The sequence below is a fragment of the Microtus oregoni genome, unplaced genomic scaffold (assembly GCF_018167655.1).
Source record: "Microtus oregoni isolate MIOR12 unplaced genomic scaffold, Mior012 000000F_ref0000247, whole genome shotgun sequence".
Taxonomy (NCBI): Eukaryota; Metazoa; Chordata; class Mammalia; order Rodentia; family Cricetidae; genus Microtus; species Microtus oregoni.
In genome coordinates, this window is record NW_024543059.1 from 56,662,843 (window position 1) to 56,681,077 (window position 18,235).

Genomic DNA, 18,235 nt, shown 5'->3' on the forward strand with positions numbered 1-18,235 from the left:
ACTTAGGATATTGCAAGCCTGAAAAGGAATACATAGTGAGGGTGGGAGCAATGAGAAAACAACGTTACTGTAACGTCAGCAGCTGATGTCTTTAGATTAACATTTAGACTTACCTTCTCTGACTCACACTGTGCAGCTCTCACCCCTTCCTGGTAGCTAGCTGCCCTTTTGTGAGTTTCCCTGAGCAGAAACTTCATTGACAACAAAACAAAACAAAACAAAACAAAACAAAACAAAACAAAAGCAACTAATGTCCTTAGTCAGTAACTAGAATGCAAACAAGGTTTTCAGTAGCAACAGAAGCAAAAGCTATAGGAGATCCTTCACCCTAGAGCTTTAAATTCGGACACACACACATACACAAACACATACATATACACACATTATACACACATACACGCACACTACTTACACAGAACACACACATATGAACACACTATACACACATACATAAACACATATACACATACATATACACACATTACATGCACAGAACACACACATATACACACACATTACACATCTGTACAAAACCCATATACATACACATTACATGCACAGAAGACACACTGCAATATGTAAATTACATACACACAATAAGCACACAGCACACACATATGCATGTGCTCACACACATACATACACATATACACATGCATTACATATACAGACATATACACACAGATTACATATACCACACAGATGTGTATATATATATATATATATATATATATATATATATATATATATACAGCACATACACATGTGCACATACATAACACTCATACATTCTTTGCTGTTAGTTTAAATTTTTAAATTGGGGTGATTGGCTACATGCCACTAAAGTAAAAATATTATCACAAATCCTGAAGTCATGAGGTTAAATGAATTATCAAAGGACTTTCTTTAGGCACAGTGGGCTTTAGGGCAGATGTGGACCATAGACATGAATCTGTCAGGGTTTGCATTCCTTACTAACAATAAAAAGACTGTTGTGTGTTTATGTTCTGTATTTCCTGTCCAAACATGAATTCAGCTATTATCTAAGAAGCAATATTTTTTTTTTTTTTTTTTTTGGTTTTTCGAGACAGGGTTTCTCTGTGGCTTTTGGAGCCTGTCCTGGAACTAGCTCTGTAGACCAGGCTGGTCTCGAACTCACAGAGATCCGCCTGCCTCTGCCTCCCGAGTGCTGGGATTAAAGGCGTGCGCCACCATCGACCGGCTCCAATATTTTTTTAATAAAAAAAAAATCCCAACTACAGACCAAGATCAAAGTCCTGTGTATAACAAATATTATTGAGCTTGGTCATTGCTTCTAAAAGACAGAGAAAAAGACAGATAGACTCAGACAGAGAAAACAGTGATAATTACAATCTATAAAAATAGATATAAATATTAACACTTGTGAAAACACAATGAAAATTTAGGACTATAGGATTTTACCTAATTTGTTTTATATTAGTTAAAATTAAGATTTGATTATTTTCTTTCCTATTGAGACTATGAGTCTTAAATACACTGGTTATAACATACTTGGAATACTATGCCATAACTACCTACTTTATTTAGCATTTGTTTGTTGCCTACCCATGGCAAATACACAGCAAACAAATACACGTTTAAGACTCTCCTATGTCAGTTCTGTGAGAATTATTCAATTGTTCTATTCTGGATACTTTATCTATTAAAATATTCTCAATCAAGGGTAGTCAAATCAGTTAATTTTAAAGGATAAAAATAAAACCTTAAGTACTCTAAAAAGATAAATGTATTTATTTACCGCTTCCTGGAGAATGGTGCAAATGTATTTATTTTATATCTTTATGTACTTCCCTGCCTAGTTTTCTGTCAATTTGAAATAAACTAGAGGTAGATGCATGCAGGCAACCTCATTTTGAGAAAATGTCTCCATAGAATGTGACTGTAAGTCATTGTCTTCATTAATGATCCATCAGAACAGCTGAGCCTTTTGTAGGTGGTTACCCTCCCTGAGTAGGAATTCCTGGGTTCCTAAGAAAAACCGGTTGAGCAAGCCTTAGACAAGCCAGTAAGCAACACTCCTCTGTTGCCTCTGCATCAGCTCCTGCCTCCAGCATCCTGCCCTGCTTGAATTCCTGCTCTCACTGAATTTGATGATGAACTGCTTGCTATGTGGAACTGTGAGAGAAATAAACTCCTTTCCTCCCCAAGTTTTAGCCATCATATTTTATCACAGCAAAAGTAACCCTAAGGTTACCTCTACTGATATTCATTCAGTGAAAACTGTGACTATTGGTGTCTGCTTAATAGTAACCTAAACCTTAGAGTGACACAGTCTTACTTTTTATTCTTATTGACTCTAAAGATGTTGTTACACTGTGTATTTCAGCTTGGCTCGTTACCAAGAAAGTTAGCTTAGTTACTTACTGACTTGTCGGCCATTCCATTTGATGATCGGTTGGCGTAGCCAGTACACTCCAAAGACAACAGCAGTACCTGCTGTCCTCCTACTGTGCACATACTAACACAGTCTAGCAATGAGCAAGATTCATTACCTTTACTTATCCTAACAATGCTGTTTAATTCTGATGCTTTGATGTAAAATGTGAGACTGGGAACTGTGGTAAGCTTCCTAGGTTGTTTTCCTTCATCTCAGTTTTCTGTCAATATTTCCTGAATGAGTGCCCTACATTGAATGGGCAGGAGGACACCCATCTGAAGAATTCTCCATATACTGAATAACTAAATGTCCAGCTAGAACTATTATGTGAACAAAATATAACACAAATTAACAGTGTTCATGTTTACAAGTAGCTAGATTTAATCAATCACAAGCAGCAGATTAATTGAGTCATGCCCAATTCAAATGAGCTAGTAATTTATGAGGGGAGAAGTTGTCTTGTCAATTTCTAAGTCCCCAGGCAATTATAGAGAAGGCACATAGTGGGCCCTTAGTAACTATTCATTAAACTAGTAAACACTAAATAAAATTACCTATTATTATCTAAGTAAATATCTCAGATTCATTTAGAGGTATATACTACATATTTATGTGTGCATGTGTGCACACATATATGTCTCTCTATATATTTACATATACAGGTTTATATATAGACACATACACATCTGTGCTCACACGAACATTTCTTTAGAACTGCCATTTCCTTTGGAGCTGAAGACTCAGTGGAACCTATTGACCACTTACAGCACAAATGCCTGTGAAGCTGGAGGCGTAGGGACAGCAGTTCCATTCCACAACAAAATAAAATCATTTCACAGTTCCATGGCAGCTAAGAATATCAGCCTTAGTGCTGTATTCAAGCCTGAAACTGATTGGATGAACCCAAGGCCATTAGTGGGGGCAATTTGCTTGACTTGGTCTAAAATTTCACAAATTCAACTCATCCAGTAACACCCTAACACACACACACCCAAAGCAGTTTTCTGTCAACTGCAGAGACATGGTATGGACTGCCAAATGAACACATAAAATTAATGAATATATTGTATATAAGATTATTTTGTTAAACGCATAAGGTAAATGGAATAATTGCACACACAGCTGGAAACTGTCATAAATGTTATACTCTTCAAGGTCACTGGGAACTCTGTTTATAAGATGTTTAACCCTTGAGCCAGTGTGAAACACAGGATATGTTCCCAGAATTCTGATTATGCAACTTTTTTTCCAATTAGTCAAAAAATGACCCCGTTTCAATGTGTTTTCTGGCTGAAGGACTCCTTCTGAGTTTATGGTGCTAACCCATTAACATTGAACTTATGGACAATAGTGCCATAACTCACGACTTACATGCATTTTTCTCCACAAGGAACACAACAGGCCTTGTGTGCTATCTAGCCCGTCAATAGTATACTAGAGGACCATGTGAAGCCTGCAGAGCCACTGTCACTGCCACCAGCAGCAACAAGAAGAGGGAAGGGAAGTGTGTATCTTGAAAGAGACATGGTGTGTTGAAGGCATAAGTCACAAACAATGCCACACCAGTTTGGAATTATGAATAATAGGGTGGTATTTATTTAAAGGGGAAAAAACTTACAGATCACTGTCCCAGGCAACAGTCCTCTACGCAACCAGGAAGGGAGTCTAGTCACCAGCAGAGCAGGAAGTGGAGAGAGAGAGGAGAGGGAAGCGGCCACTTTTTTAAAGGGAGAGAGACCACGCCCCAATGGGCTGGTATCTCAGCAGCTATAGGCTGGAGGAGCGGGAAAACCTCCCGCAACACCTCCCCCTTTTGTTTAAATAAGAAAGTTCTAAACCTACTATGAAATTATATACAATAAGTACAAATATCCTATTCTAACTAGCTTAGGTCTTGTATAACAAATAACTTGGCCAAGTCATGAGACAAAGTAACTACATTTATATAGTCTTCAACCCCATCAAAGATCTGAGAAGGGAAATAATGTTACCTGGGTAATTAGGAAGTTCAGTAAAACAACTTCCAAAACATGCAACAAATCAGAGACAACTAGCTACCTGGATAATCACCCAAAGTCACTTTAGCAGCGTTAGCAACCAACTTTGGCTAAGGCCTAACATAACTTGCATACCATTTTCAAAGGCAAGCAACTTTTTCAAAACTATCTTACCCTGTCGTGGCAGGATATGACAGTCCTGTTTTATCCATTGATGCATGCTCTGTATCTTTGTCAGTGGTTGAGGTATGGGCATTTCTTTGCCCAAAGGCCAGTTCTGCCAAAAAGAAAGGCTCCAGGTGGAGTGTCTTTGGTGCTTAACATTCTCTCGGGAATAGAGCTGTGTTGCCAGGAGCAATTGTGTCTCACTACCACAAAACTCTGAGTTAGATTAAAGGCCATTTTATACAGCTCTTTGAAGAAGTTGAAGATTATCTATCTATACTGAGTATAATCTCTACATATCTAAGGAACCTGATTAGTCTAATTATAAATGACAAACTTAGATGACTATTAATCTATATAATTCTCAATATCTATCTAACTTAAAGACTAAGAAAATAAACGACTTTGAAACAAATGAGGACAATGACCTCCAAATATAAACAATGTACAAATATACATTGCAGTAGGTAAATATATATCAATACACAAATATTATATAAGTTTCTTAATCAGAGGTAGAAATGTACACTGCAATATGGTAAATATATACAATATAAATATATCAAAACAATATATGTCAATACATTAAAAAATGTTTTAAACAGAGGTAGAAACATGCATGCATACAATAGTCAATATAATTTAACTTTGTATCAATATACAAGATTCTATGCCAATATATTTGTCTAAAAACAGTAACTCACAATTACAAATATAGTATCCCATCATCCCTCATTTTTTTTTTCAAAATGATCCCTGAGCTTATAAAATTCCTCCCACAACCCTCAATTGTATACTAATTATAATCAACCCCTAAATGATGTCCCTAAACCCAAGGGCAAACTTTACTGGGAGAGGGGACATCGTCCTCTAGAATTACTTCCAGCTGTCATTCTTTCTGGGGGATCATGTGAAAGTAAAATGATGGTTAAATTTCAAGATCAATGTCTTTTAAAAGTGCCAATAGTCTCTGAGTATTTTGTGCAGGTCTGGCCAAAATGTTGTATAAGATATGCACCATTTCAGCTAACCAAGTTGGAACTGTCTTGTGCAGCTTGTACCCAAAGCAGGTCTTGTAGTAGTGCTATCAGTATCATGACGTCATATCAACCAGGTGGAGTTGTTGTTATGGGGCCCCATCTTCTTCCTGGAAACTTCAAATGTCACTTCAGGAAAAACTCATTGTTCATTATGAAAAACTTAAACATTAATCATATAGACACACACACACACACACACACACACACATATATATATATATATATATAGAAAGGCATGATAGATATATTCAATGAAAAGTATGATAGATATGAAGAAAAGCAAAGATGTTTTCTAAACTCATATTTCTTTCTGTCCCATATCTTGGCTCTTGACATGAGACAGAAACTCCAGAAACTCTGGGTTCTTTTCTTACTAACAGGCTTGGAATTGGAGAGGGACTGAGCCAGAGTCCAACTTCAAAACCAGCTTTATAAATTTAGAAATATGTTTTAATATATTTTACTTACACAACCCATTCAGTTTTCTTGATATTTCCTATTGGGCAGGTATTTTTCCATCTGTCAGTATCCAAACATCCAGGGTCCCTTGAATTTTTCAAAGATGAGTGTTTTCCTCTGGAGATAAGAACAGAACCCTGCCCCCATTTTAAATGTTTTTCTTACCACCTGTATGAATATCAACATTGTGGATGAGTTGTCATTCCTCCTTTCCAAGAGGTTTCACCTCTTCAAATCGAAACTTTATTAATTTTGATGGTATCCACAATTTTTCTTCTCCTGTGGAAACAAGAGCAAAACCCCTTCCCCAATGTAGCACATCTCCTGGCTTCCATTGAGAGGTCAGCACATCCTTGAAATAAATCGGTTGATTTAGTTCAGCAGACTTTTCCATTATCCAATGTCTTTCTGCTGCTGTCGTTCCTTTCTCATTAGCGTTAAGAAAATTCAAGGTTAATTAAGCATTATGTAATCTATTTCTGGGGGTATTTTCTGTCCCTTTCTGTTTGTTCAGCATATCCTTTATAGTACGATTTGATCTTTCTATAACTGCCTGACCTGTAGGATTATTTGGTATACCTGTAATGTGTTTTATATTATAATAATCAAAAAAGCGTTTCATTTTCTTAGATACATATGCTGGACCATTATCTGTCTTTATTTGCGCAGGTATACCCATGATGGCCATAACTTCCAATAAATGTGTGATTACAGAATCAGCCTTTTCTGAGCTCAGGGCAGTAGCCCATTGAAAACCTGAATACGTGTCTATGGTATGGTGTACATATTTTAATTTACCAAATTCCATAAAGTGGAACACATCCATCTGCCAGATTTCAGTTCTCTTAGTACCCTTTGGGTTACTCGCTGCAGGCAACAGTGTCTGATTATAGAAAGAACAAGTAGGACATCTCTTTATAATGTCCTTATCTTGTTGCCAAGTAATGGAAAATTCTTTCTTTAGGCCTTTACTATTGACATGATGCTTCTTATGAAATTCTGAGGCCTGCAACACACTTCCAATCAATAATTGATCAATCTCAGCGTTGCCTTGGGCTAGAGGACCAGGCAGACCTGTATGGGACCGGATGTGTGCTATGTTCATCGGACAAAGCCTGTTCCTGATTATGTCTTGTACCTGGATAAACAATGAAGTCAACTCTGTGTCATCTGGTATAAATTCAGAGGTTTCAATATGCAAGATAACTCTTTCTGCATATTGTGAATCTGTAACTATATTAAGAGGTTCTTTAAAATCCCATAGCACAATAAGAATGGCATATAATTCTGCCTTCTGGAGAGAATTATAAGGGCTTTGTTCCACATTACTCAATTCATCTGACTTGTAACCTGCTTTCCCTGATTTATTTGCATCAGTATAGAACGTACAGGCTCCAGTTATTGGAGCATCACGTACAATTCTAGGAAGAACCCAAGAAGTTCTTTTTATGAGGTTAAATCTACCACTTTTGGGATAGTTGCTATTAATTTCTCCCAAAAAATTAGCACAAGCTCTTTGCCACAGTTCATTGTCTTCCCATAACTTTTTTATTTCTTCAGTAGTAAAAGGCACTATAATTTCTGCTGGTCTATACCTGCTAGTTGACGAAGTCTCAGCTTACCTTTTATAATTAATTCAGAGACTTTTTCCACATAAGTTTTTAATTTTTTACTTGGTTTATTAGGTATAAATATCCACTCTAAAATAATATCTTCCCTCTGCATTAGAATCCCTGTATGAGAAATTCTGGAAGGCAATATGACTAGGATGCAGCTAAGATTTGGGTTCACCCTATCCAAATGTGCCTCCTGTAATTTTTTCTCAATCATTGTCAGTTCCTTTTCTGATTCAGCTGTCAGTTTTCTTGGACTATTCAAATCTTTATCACCATCTAAGGTTTTGTTCAAATGAACTATTAGATCAGGTGTTAGCCCAACAGCTGGTCGTAGACTGGAAATGTCTCCTAACAATCTTTGGAAGTCATTAAGAGTCTTTAACCAGTCTCTCCTAATTTGTGCCTTTTGCGTTTTAATTTTCTCTAACCCTATTCTGTAACCTAGGTAATTAATAGAATTTCCTCTTTGAATCTTTTCAGGGGCAATTTGCAATCCCCACCTAGGCAAGACTTTCTTTACTTCTTCAAACATCCTTTCTAAAGTATCTTTATTTGAATCAGATAACAAGATGCCATCTATGTAATGATAAATTATGGACTTGGGGAATTGTTTACGAATTATTTCCAATGGCTTACTTACAAAATATTGCCACAGTGTAGGACTATTGAGCATACTCTGTGGGAGGATAGTCCATTGATATCTCCTATTAGGCTGAGAATTATTATAAGTAGGCACTGTGAAGGCAAATTTTTCTCTATCCTTTTCTTGTAACAGTATAGTGAAAAAACAATCTTTCAAATCAATAACAATAAAAGGCCATCCTTTTGGTAACAGAGAAGGAAAAGGAATTCCAGATTGTAGTGGGCCCATAGGTTGAATTACTTTGTTGACAGCTCTTAGATCTGTTACCATTCTCCATTTACCAGATTTCTTTTTTACAACAAACACAGAATAATTCCAAGGGCTGGTTGATTCTTCAATATGGTGAGCATCTAGTTGCTCTTGCACCAGCTGTTCCAATGCCTGTAGTTTATTGTCAGCTAGAGGCCACTGTTTGATCCATATTGGCTTCTCAGTTAGCCATTTTAAAGGTAGGGCTGTTGGTACCTCTAAAGGTTTGGTATTTGCTGTATGTTCTTGTACAGCCTGAATGGCTGGTGACCTTTTTCCATAATACCTCATCATATCCTTCCCAGAATTATGAGTTCCTGGAACTACAGGAATGTTAATCTGGGTATTCCATTGCTGTAGCAGGTCACGGCCCCATAAATTTATGGCAATATTGGCTATATATGGCCTTAGTCTTCCTATTTGTCCTTCGGGCCCTATGCATTCAACCCATCTTGTGCTTTGTTTTACACTAGATAGGGTTCCAATTCCCAGGAACTGAACATCTACCTCTTGAAGAGGCCAATTCGGATGCCAAGATTCTGGGGTAATGATACTTACATCCACACCTGTGTCTAATAAGCCTTCAATAAAAGTGCCATTTATACAGACTCTTAGCTTTGGTCTTTGATTTTATCGTTCTTAGGAGTGCCATATTCTTCCTTAATGATAGAATATAGAAAAGAAAACTAAAACCTAGTAACAAGCAAATCAAGGTATCCCCATAATCATATAAACCTTGTATGACGTAATCCATAGTCCATTGAATTAGTGAAAACAAAGCAATAAAATTTGCGTTAGAAACGAAAACTGCCATATTACCTATTATCCAGCAGGTGGCGCTGTTGCCAAGTCGCGATAAAAACGGGGTCCTGTTTCGGTGCCTTAGTAGATGTTAAAAACTGGAAAATGCAAGTTTCTCAACAAAGTAAATGTAATTAAATCAATTCCAGAGACAGAACCAGAAACCCAGAATCCAGGGGTAGAGAAGAGCAACCTGGAAGCCACTTATGCCTCCACGTGACAGAGTCACCCTGAGGGGTTGTAGCTTTCAGTAACCACATGCTCTGGTTCACGCCACTTAAGAGCTGTGCTTGCAAGGGAGATTTGAAAATGACTCCGAAAAGAGCAAACTACACGGGCAGACTACGAGGGCCTGTGGAGTTTAAATCCACGTGGGGAGGCCAAGGTGCCGCTGCAAGGCACAGGCGGCGGCTGAGGAAGGGACGGCAGCTGAGGGGGGGGGGCAACTGAGTCACAAACAATGCCACACCAGTTTGGAATTATGATTAATAGGGTGGTATTTATTTAAAGGGGAAAAAACTTACAGATCACTGTCCCAGGCAACAGCCCTCTATGCAACCAGGAAGGGAGTCTAGTTGCCGGTGGAGCAGGAAGTGGAGAGAGAGAGGAGAGGGAAGTGGCCACTTTTTTAAAGGGAGAGAGACCACGCCCCAATGGGCTGGTATCTCAGCAGCTATAGGCTGGAGGAGCGGGAGAATCTCCTGCAACAGTGTGTAGCAGTATAGGAACTGAAAATAAGAGAGTATTTTTTTTTTAGCTAAGCTGGGACCAGTTCTTATTTCAGAAGAAACAGGTTGAAGGATTCATTTTCTTTTCTACCTGCTTCTCTGAACTTGCTTGCCTATACATATTTATTATGGGATACAGTTAAATTCTGTAAAACAGACAAACTTGCAAATATGAAAATGGTGAATAAAGGAGATCAACTAAGTCTGCACAGCTGCCTGGACATATTTATATTCTAATACAAATATTGTAAATTAAAACATTTTCACTTCTATTTGTTACATATGTTTGAGAAGAATCCTGAGGATCAGCCATTTGTAAGTTTTTCTTTCTTCTTCATCCTCATCCAGGGCTCTATTACTCTTTACTCAACTTTATTGAAAGCCTTAATTTTTATTCACAACCACTCCTTCAATTAAGAAAATCAATGAGTTTTAACCTTATCTTTGTGAGGGACTATGGTCTAGACTGCTGGTCAATTAAATTAGAATTTCTCAGAATGTGTCTAAGTATCATAATTATTTTAAATACTGATTAAGAAGCTCTCTAGATGATTTTAACCAGCAGCCAGGCTTAAGAGCTAAGTTTAAATACAAAACTGATCCTGCATTAGGTGGGTCAAGTTCTGAAGTATTTGCACAGAGCCATTGTGCTCATGTATAAAATGAGGACTACATTGTAAAATATTTCTGTGATAAAATAAATTAGCATTTATAAAAGGCAAAAGCATTCTGTTAATAGCTATGGTGTGTGTATGTTTGTGTGAAATCCATGTCAGGGAGCTCATGAACACACCTGTGCGTGGCTAAACAGAGGCCAGAACAGAACACCAGGGGTATTCAGATAGATTTTCACCTTATTTGTTTTAAGATAGTCTCTCACCGAACCAGAAACTTGCTGTTCCTCTTAGTCTGATGGGCTAAGGCACTTTGTAGATTGCCCTGTCTCTGCCTTCGTCCCAGTGCTGGGATTATAGGCATGTGGAGCTACGCCCACCATTTTAAAGCATAGTAGAGGTTGGGATTAAGGTCTGCATGCTTTCAAAGCAAGAACTCTTACTCACTGAGTTATCTCCCCAAGTTAGTCTCTAACACAAAAGTCTGAAAAGTTCCTTCCAATGCTTCCAACAGGACAAGTATCCTACCTTAGAGTGGTACACAGGGCACACCAATGTTCATCACCCCTATTGTCCAGTCTACATGTTCTTTAGCTTTACCCCCTTCCTAAACTACATGTCCTTTAGAGGCTGTTATATGCACCACTTACGCCCTTCTCTGAGTATTTCTCTGATAATTTACAAGTCCTAGAATCAACACCATTCCAAAGTTATTTATATAAAATATTCACATATTTAATACAGAATTTCAAACCACCTTTTCCTAAGGTTTATTTCCTTTTTCAACTCTAAACCATGGCTGTCGATTGTAATCATGGATGTCAAGATGCCCAATATTAAAATGAGTAATAAAAATTATAGAGTAGGCCTAGTGTATTTTCACTGTTACACAATACAGTTACATCATGCTATGTCAGACAAATACATAAAAACTAATTGCAACATCATTTTGTGTACATTACTGAAACAGTTATAAGAAAAGATCTTTGTGTTGTTTTATGTATACTAAGAGGGTAAGATCAACCATCAATGGAACAGGCACTGTGCCCTGAGCCTAGGAAGAAGAAACACGGAAGCACTTTTATCTCTTTACCCAAGCTCGAATGGCATTTCCTTCTTTGGCCGTGATGTCAGTGCTCCAAGTTTCCAGTAATCCAGGACTCAAAATATTGACCTCCCATATCCTCAGATATACATTGTCATCCTTCCCAGTTTTGATCCCTTTAGATGTAGGCTGTGCAACAATACCGGCCTCCTAAAGTCTCTAGTTTGCTTACAGAATGCCATGGAACTTCTCAGCCACCACAGTCATATGCACTACTTCCTTGAAAAATCCATTTGCCTGTATGCAGTTATGCCTGTCCATATTAGTTTTGTCTCCATCAAGAACCTAACTAATAAAGATTCTACACTACGGAGCTGGGATAGAATTCTTTCTTACTCAGTTCCTTAACACACATTGAATGAGATCTGCCAAACTGTTCACTTTGAAAGAAAAAAAAAAAGACTGTGATTAAGTACACAAAACTACTTAACACTGAAAGATAAAAAGTGCAAAAGCCAATTATTAGCCCTGCAAAAACAGATAATTGCGTCATTGCAACAGCCAAGCACTAATCATGCTGTCAAATTGACATCATATGTTTTTAAAGACGTTTAGACATAACTATTCTTTCAAAGTGAGATTTCAAAGAAACACGGGAGTGGAAACTCAAGAAGAAAATAAAGCTCTCTCCTGCCAAGTGGTTCGGCAGTGCTCCACTTCTCCCCCTCTTTTCCGGCATCCTGTTTACCTTCAAAGGCCATCCTTCATCGGAGGCTAAGAATAATTCAATAAGCAAAGCAGCCATTTCCAAGACATGCATGATAGACGTGTTCCTCCAGTACTAAGCAGCAGTTCAAAGCGGAATGACACTTGGATTCTGATTTGACATCTCGCTAAATGTAGTTCCTATGTTTTCCACTAAATCTAATGGAAAAATCTAGCACTAACTTCATATAAAAACATACAGAGTTCACGGCACTCTTCAGTGTCCCTGCCTGAGAAATCATCTCTTCAGCCATGTAATGAATATCTGGAAAAAAAGAAAGCACTTTAAAAACAAATACATAAAAATTTTGATGTTTTTCTTCCAGGAAACAAAGTGATTTTCAATTAAATCCACAAACTCTTAAATGTCACATTTGGGATTAGTTAGAATGGAAGCTGCTAAACATGAATTTAAAAATATTTTCAAGATGGAAGAAAAATTCAGAATAGTGAATAAACAATGAAAACAGCATCAAGGAAGTTGTCTTATAAATGAGCCTTCTTCCTTCCTGTACATATCTAGTATCCATGCATTAAAATTCAGAGATAGGTGGATCCTGGGGACTTGCTGATCAAATACTCCCATACTCAAGACAGACTCATAAATCTGTGAGAGATCCTCTGTTAAAAATAATAAAAAATAGAATAAAAATAATAATATCGAAACATGGCACAACGGTGAGAATATAGAATGCCAGGCTCATGTTGGTGCGCTCACTGAATACTCTTAAGTTTTAAAACGGAAAATTCAGGCAAAAATAAAGCAAACACATTTTCCAAAGAAAACTCTTTTTAATTAAAAAAAATAGCTTTTCATCAAAGTGCAATGTATCAGGATACGATTATTTCACATAAAAGCTGACCAGTTTTATATATCACTTTATGTAATTATCAACAGTCTCATCTCTAATGAATTCTAACATTTGTAAAACTTCACTTTTTTTGTTTTGTTTTGTTTTGTTTTGTTTTTGAAGACAGGGTTTCTCTGTGGTTTTGGAGCCTGACCTGGAACTAGCTTTGTAGACCAGGCTGGCCTCGAACTCACAGAGATCCCCCTGCCTCTGCCTCCCGAGTGCTGGGATTAAAGGCGTGCACCACCACCGCCCGACCAAAACTTCACTTTTTTGTTTCCTACTTTTTGGTTGTTTTTTTTTTTTTCCTTTACACTATTTGAAATTGTTAACAGAGTTTCCTTTTAGTTTTCAATGGTATGAATACCCTTCCTGTACCATTTCCAAGAGTGCAGATATAAAGTGGGTAAATAATTCTAGCAGATTCTCGCGTTGCCCTTCTCTGAATTGCAAAGCCACACCTATGAAATGCTTTATTACAGTGTTGAATTTGAAGTCAGTACTAAGTATGAATGTCAAAAGGGTGAATCTTTCTCAAAATTTAAGAAACTGCCTTCCTTGTACAGTTTCATTTGAAATATTTTCCTCAGGATTTTGGGTGAGTGAGTATGGAAGGTGGGAAATCAGTGTAGTTTTTGAATGATGTCTTCAAAAGCTATAACAATGAAATTACAGTGCCTCAGATGATAGCAAACATAGAGCTCGGTCCCCATAATGACCAAACACAGCAATGTACAGTAAGTTATTTTATTCCTTTGTATAAAAGCAATTTATCAGCTCATAATTAATATATCCATGTATAATGGTTAATATTTATTTTCAGCTTGATGGAGCAGAATCACCTCTGGACACAACATAACTACCAAACACAACTTAAGAAGAAAGATTTGCTTTGGCTCACGGTTTTAGGGAACAGTCAGTCGTGCAGGGAAGACATGATGGAGGTGGCCGAAGGTGCCTGGCCACACTGGGTCTGTAGTCTGCAAGTTCTGATCTATGAATGCTGGTGCTAGTACTTCATTCATTTTCCTCTTTTTATCCAGTCTTTATCCCAGCCCATGAGATGATGCTGCTGGTATTCAAGGTGTGTTTTCCCTTCACAGTTACGTTGTCACAGAGACAAGAAGAAAGATTAATACACTGTGTGACTTGATTGTCTCTATAGATGCAGAAAATTATTTGTGGGGTGGGGGGAAGGAGAGAAGGAGAGACAGAAGGGAGAAGGGGAGGATTGGGGAGAGTTTAGGGGAGTGGGATGGTTGAGATGGAGGAAGGCCAGATATGGGAACAGGGAAGAAGATATCTTTTTATTAATTATTATTATTATTATTATTATTATTATTATTTTATTTTTCGAGACAGGGTTTCTCCGTAGCTTTTTGGTTCCTGTCCTGGAACTAGCTCTTGAAGACCAGGCTGGCCTCGAACTCACAGAGATCCACCTGCCTCTGCCTCCCGAGTGCTGGGATTAAAGGCGTGTGCCACCACCACCCGGCGGAAGAAGATATCTTAATTAAGGGAGCCATTTTAGGGTTGGCCAGAGACTCGGCTCTAGAGGGGTTCCCAGATGTCCACGGGGATGTCCCCAGCTAGGTCCTTGGGTAATAAAGGAGAGGGTGCCTGAACTGGCCTTGCCCATAGCCACACTAATGAATATCTTGAATATCACCATAGATAGAGACAGAGACCCACATCGGAGCACTGGACTGAGCTCCCAAGGTGAAGAGCAGAAGGGGGGGGGGGGGAGAAGATGAGCAAGGAAGTCAGAACAGCGAGGTGTTGGTCCACCCACTGAGACAGTGAAACTGATCTAATGGGAACTCACCAAGGCCAGCTGGACTGGGACTGAATGAGCATGGGATAAAACCAGACTCTCTGAATGTGGCTGACAATGGGGGCTGACTGAGAAGCCAATGATAATGGCACTGAGATTTGATTCTACTGCATGTACTGGCTTTTTGGGATCCTAGTCTGTTTGGATGCACACCTTCCTAGGCCTGGATGGAGGAGGAAGGGCCTTGGACTTCCCACAGGTCAATGTACCCTGCCCTCTCTTAGGACTGGAGGGGGAGTGGGGAGGGTGAGTGGGGAAGCAGGAGGGAAATGGGAGGAGGTGGAAATTTTGAATGGTATTATTTATAAAGCAATAAAAAAGTATTAAAAAATTCAGTATTCCTTCATTGTGAAAGTCATGGAAAGGCTAGGGATGGGGAATTTTACCTAAATAGTGTAAGACTGTGCTTGACAAACCTATAGCCAAAGTCTTGCCAAATGCATCAAATTGACAGAATCACAGTAAGTTTAGGAACAAAACAAGGATGGTCACTTTCTCTATCCTACTCCATATGGTATTGAATTCTTAGAGCAATGAGATGAAAAAAGAAAACAAAATAAAAAGTCAAAATATCCTTACTTTTAAATATTGTCATATTCATAATAAAACCACTACTCCCCTTGAAAAAAAAACTGTAGAGATGTTAAATGTTTTCCACAGTGTATCAGGATACAAAATGAACTCATCCAAACCAGTAGTCTTTCCATATACCAAGGACGTACACATTGAAGAAGACATCTAGTTAACAAGCTGATTTCCCAAAAGCACAAGAATTCAAATATTTAGTGATAAAGTTCACTAAGACAAACAAATGAGTTCTGCAATGAAAAATTTAAAACTCTGAATAAAAGAAATTATGTAAATGTCCATGCTACTAAAAACAGTCCACAGATTGAATGCAAACCTAATAAAAATTCTGGGATCATTCTGTTATGACATAGACCAAACAACCTAAGAGCTTATATAGAGGCATAAAAAGCCAAGGATAGTCAAAGAAATCTTAAACAGAATTTAGACTACCGGTGCTATTACATGTTTTGACTGCAAATTATACTACGGAACCACACTATTAAAGACAAAATGGCACAGGCCCGAAACAGCCACGTAGACCAACAGAATAACACAGATAGACATTCTAGTTCACAATAACACAGATAGACATTCTAGTTCACAATAACACAGATAGACATTCTAGTTCACAATAACACAGATAGACATTCTAGTTCACAATAACACAGATAGACATTCTAGTTCACAATAACACAGATAGACATTCTAGTTCACAATAACACAGATAGACATTCTAGTTCACAATAACACAGATAGACATTCTAGTTCACAATAACACAGATAGACATTCTAGTTCACCAAATGCAACTACCTGTTTTGTTTTGTTTCTTTTTTTTTCTTTTTTCTTTCTTTTTTTTTACAGAGATACCAAAGGTACATATTGGAGAAAAGACTTTACAAACATGCTGTGAAGAAAGGTAAGTACTAGAGCCAAAATTACCCACTATATTGAATAAGGCCACTAGTCAGTCCTATCTGATCACTAAAAGTTATCATTTTACCAAGGCAAGCAGTATTAATGTATCTTCATGCATTGTTTATAATTGCTTGTGTTTAATCAGTTGGCTTTTAATTGCTATCTACTAAATGCTTTCCTCTCTATCACAGCTAAGATAAATTATTAATTGTGTATTTATCTATTGCTTTTTTTAATTCCTTAGAACTGCCCTCTTCAATCTCACATAAGATAATTTGAGGATAAAATGAGAAAGCCACGTGAACTATCAAGGCTAAAACAAAGTATACATGGTTATTAAATATTTCAGTCACGGGGCATGTGTGTGTGTGTGTGTGTGTGTGTGTGTGTGTGTAATATGGTTCACTTAGAACCTTTCATTAGTTTAAGAATCACATAAAATCAAACACATCTATGTGCTCTGGCCTCATATCAGCTATGTAACAACCCCGTAACAGAAAATGTGTTCTAGGAAATATACCATGTGACTTTCTTACAGTATTTCAATATAGTAATATGAACCTGCGTTTATTTCATGCTTCAAACTTCCACAAAATATCTTCAGTCATGTGTAGTGTGTGTGTGTGTGTGTGTGTGTATGTGTGTGTGTGTGTGTGTGTATGTGTGTGTGTGTGTGTGTGTGTGTGTGTGCATGCACACATATCTATAGTTTTGCTTTGACTGGGGTTAACTATTTAGTTTGTATGTTGCTTAATTTCAATGGAAAAGGAAAGGTACTTTAATATAATATTTAAAGTAACAACAATTGTTAGGTAAGAGCCAAGATTTGTGCTCCTAAAGTGGCATGGTCTCATTTAATAGGTAGTAGGTGAGCAGAGTACATTCAAATAGAAGGAAGGAAGTGATAAGACAGTGAAAGAAACAGTGTTATTAACATGAGTTGATTTTTTATTGGATATATTCATTTTTCCTTACTGCTCTGATAACATTTATCTTCTATTTTTTACTATTTTTAATCTTTTTAATTGTATCAGTATTTGTTTTCAAGTTTCTCATAGATAAGTATATAATTCAGTCAAATATCTACTTCCAAGACCTCTTAAACTTTTAAATAAAGAATATTTACTTAAAAATGCCACAATGATCTCAATAGTTAATAAATATTCACTGTGTTTTTGTCATAATTGGCATCACATGTTTAATATTTTATCAAGTAGCATAATTGTATTCAGATTAGGGAAAGACTTGCTCAGAAAGGCCTGGAGTTCCTAAGGATTTGTTTGCTAGCCTATCACCTGGGAATGGTGTCTACATACCAGTAGCTAACATCTGACATAATTATGAACCACTTCGCCTTTAGATGAAGCTTCAGTAAAACCATGAACTCCAACTTCAATTTGAGAAAATGCATCTGAAAATTTGTTGTTGTTCATGAACAATTCCTTTCCATTTTAAATAAACTCACTTCAGTTTTTGAAAGTATACAATTACTGATAACCTGGACAGTTTCTTATAACAACTAA